This window comes from Pteropus alecto, unplaced genomic scaffold (assembly GCF_000325575.1).
Source record: "Pteropus alecto unplaced genomic scaffold, ASM32557v1 scaffold281, whole genome shotgun sequence".
NCBI lineage: Eukaryota > Metazoa > Chordata > Mammalia > Chiroptera > Pteropodidae > Pteropus > Pteropus alecto.
The window spans coordinates 587585-591129 of record NW_006431909.1 but is presented as its reverse complement, the minus strand read 5'-3'; the positions used below and the strand labels follow the sequence as shown (position 1 = coordinate 591129).

General features: G+C 35.5%; 1 pseudogene; it reads right to left on the bottom strand.

Annotated features, from left to right (window-relative positions):
- Positions 1 to 288: 288 nt before the first annotated feature.
- LOC102894963 lies at positions 289 to 500 on the bottom strand (annotated as a pseudogene).
- Positions 501 to 3545: the final 3045 nt, after the last annotated feature.

Sequence of the window (3545 nt, the reverse complement as noted above, 5' to 3'; positions counted from 1 at the left end):
TGTGCATTCCAATAATTAAAATCATTTGAACAACAACAAAAAATAGCACTCTGATTAAACTGCATTTTACAGCCTGCAGGACACCTTGGACCAGCTTGGTTTCACTCTAGATTTCACCATCGTCCCACCAGCTTCTGCCTTCACCAACATGCAAGTTCTTTTCCTTCCTTGCCAGCCAGACAGGCCTGTGAGAGAGGCAGGTGCAGCCTTTACTGTCAGTAGTTCTTGGATGTGAAAAAGGGCAGCACAATTATTGAAACTTGATGCAACCTCTTTGCATCTTACAAAGTGAAACAGCTGAAAGAAGTAAATAAGAAGGCAATGCTTGTGGAATGTACAGTGCATAGTGGCGGTGCGTGCCTCATTACGATTCGCCTGCTTGCTTCTCCTGTTCAATTGTTTCTTTTGATGTCAGTGGGTTTTTTCTCTTGCGTTTCTGTCTTCTTCAATTTTGACATATCAAATTTCTCAATCTCAGCTATATCGGGTTTGTCAGACATGGTTGCAGAGGAAGCGGAGTGAGGCAGTGAGCAGTGAATCCGATCTGCTCAGTAGCTGTCGGTCGTGGAGTCAGGTGGTAGAATTTAGATGACATATTTTCTTTATTTTTAAAATTTGATTTGTTTTTCCGCAGGAAGTATTTTTAACCTATATAATCAGGAAAAATAAAGGTATTTCAATTTCAGAAAACACAAACAAAGTCAATTTTGTGAGAGAAAAAAATATAAGACTTCTGCTGCCAGTAATAGTGTTCTACGAAATCAGAAACCAGACTCCACTGGAGAGCAAACAAAACTCCAGGATGAAAAATATGGAGAAAATTACTAAAAGCAGCAAAGCACTAGTAAGAGAGTAAGGAAATACTGTCCAAAATCCAGGGTAAAACAAGAGAGGAATCCAAACTCAAATGCCCTCACTTTGTTCTGAGGGTGTTTTCCAATCCAGAAGACAGTTTGATACATAGGAGGCAAAAGTGAAGGCCCAGGCTCACCAGACTGGAGGTCTGAACATCAGTTCCTCATTTTAAGTTGGAATCTGAAGACCATCACACTCAAGTAAGAGTGAGCCAGAAGTTACCTAACCTTCACATGAATTTACAACTTACCCCTGTATCTGCTGAGTGAGGCTAGTAAATCTAGGCCTCGTCCTGGTTTAAGAGTGTACCCGGGTGACTGACAGGAGTAAGCAAATGTCCCCTCTGGAGTAACATACCACCATATTAAGTGTTCAGATTCTTCCTACAAATCTAAGACACCATAAATGACAACCAGCAGAATCAACACATATGAGAACATATACGTGAACACTTCATGTAGAGAGCCGGATCTGGACTGGACCTGTGGCCAAAGCCTGAGTCAGGACTTATGATCAAAGCATGGGCAAAGCCACAATTGTCTGAGTTGCAATCTGCCAAGGGCAGAGAAGCAAAGAACAGACGGCTGCTTGTGGTTTAGCACAGATATCTGGGTACAGACAGGCCTTCGGGAGATTATTGTTGCCAGCGAGTTTCAAGTTCCAAGAACAAGACTCCCATCCGCTTCTTGTTCCATTTTATATATAATAAACGCGCTGAGCTTGCCTCAGGGTCACTGTATCTCCATCAGAGTGCAGTGTCCCACCTGGCCTCAGCTTCTGTATATATCATGTCTCTGTGTTTTTCTTAATCCTCTGTGGCACCCCCTCAAGTTAACCCTCTAGCTGTGCAAGTTGCAGCACTTCAGATACTGGAATTGCCAGATACAGACTATAATATGGCTACGGGTACTTTCAAGAAAACAAAACACACGTTGGAAAATTTTATCAGGGAACTGGACACTATGAAAAGTGAGAGAGCATATTAGAATATAAAACAAAATGTAATTCAAGAACTGAAAAATACAATCATTGGAATTAAAAACTAAATAGATGTATTTAACAGATTAGACATAGCTGAAAAAAGAAGGTTGGTCAAAAGAAACTATTCAGAATTCAGTAGAAAAAAAAGATAGGACGAACAAGAATTTTAAACTCATTTTATTGTAGTCCCAGAAGAATAAGGTAGAGGCAATATTTGAATAGATCAAGACCAAGTTAGAGTTATAGCAAAAATGCAAGCAAATTAACCAGCACATAAACCAACACATTAACAGGTTAAGGGGTAAAGCATTTGATAACCTCAACAGATGCCAAAAAAGTATGCGATAAAATTCAACATTGATTCATGATTTAAATTTATAGCAAACTAGAAACAGAAGTGAATTTTTAAATTTGGAAATAGCACACCAAAACTTTCAGTGAACACCATATATGGCGAAGTATTAAAACATTTACTGGTTAAATATTAAAAGCTTTCCTTCTAAGATTTGGAATAAGACAAAGATTTCTGTTGTCTTTCCTTCTGTTCAATTTTGTCCTAGAGACCTTGACTCCACAGTAAATCAGGAAAATAAATAAAAGTTATTAGCATCATTATTAATAGATTATATGATTCTGGTTATAGAGAATTAATAAGACTTTATAGACTAATTTTCATTGGAATTCATAACAGAATTTGGTTAGGTTGCTGTATATAAAATTAATCTACAAAAATCAATTTATTGCTAAATATCAGCCATAAAACAAATAAAAGTAAAGAAAAGTAACTACTTATATTAGCATAAATAGTTGAGTAATAAATCTAACAAACTATGTGAAAAGTCTGTACAGGGAAACTTTATGAAAGATTTTTTAAAAATCTAAATAGATGGAGTTATATGATAGATCATGTTATTGAATTGAATATCAGTTTTTCTCTGGATTTACTATTTATTCAATTCATTCATAGTCTAGATTCTAAAAGTTGTTTCTTGTGGAACCTGTAGGTGGAAACTAAATTTTATACAGAAATATAAAAGGCCAAGTAGTATAACAGAGATATTTTTACAGAATAACAAGGTAAATGGTCTCACCCTACCTGATATCAAGATTTATTATAAAGCTATGGGAATTAATGCAGCGATCAATGATTTAGAACAGAACAGAGTCTAGAAATATACCCATGTATACATGGCCACCTGATATGCGACAGAAGATGGTCTTTTCAATGAATGGGTTGAGTTCGCTCTCTAAATAGATGAAAGTTATATTAGCATCCTATCTCATGTCGTACACAGAAATTAACTCTAGGTAGATTAGGGACCTAGAGTGAAAGGTAAAACAAAAGTTTTTAAAAGATAATGTAGGATAATAAATTCATAACCTTAAGGAAGGAAAAGATTTCTTAATCAAGACCCAAAAGCACTAACATAAGAGACAAGGCTGATAGCACATAATTAAAGGGACTGAAAGTTAAAAAAAAAAAAAAAAGACAAGGTTGTTACATTTGACTAATTAACATTAAGAATTTGTATTCATCAAAAGATATCTTAGAGTAATGTGGTTATATTTATATTTTAAAAGGTCATTATTGCTTAGAGATACCTATTTACTAATTTTTTTGGATAAAATAATAAGATGTTTGGAATTTGTTTGGAAAATGATCACGGAGTGGGAGAAGGTATTTGCAACATATAATATAGACAAAGAAT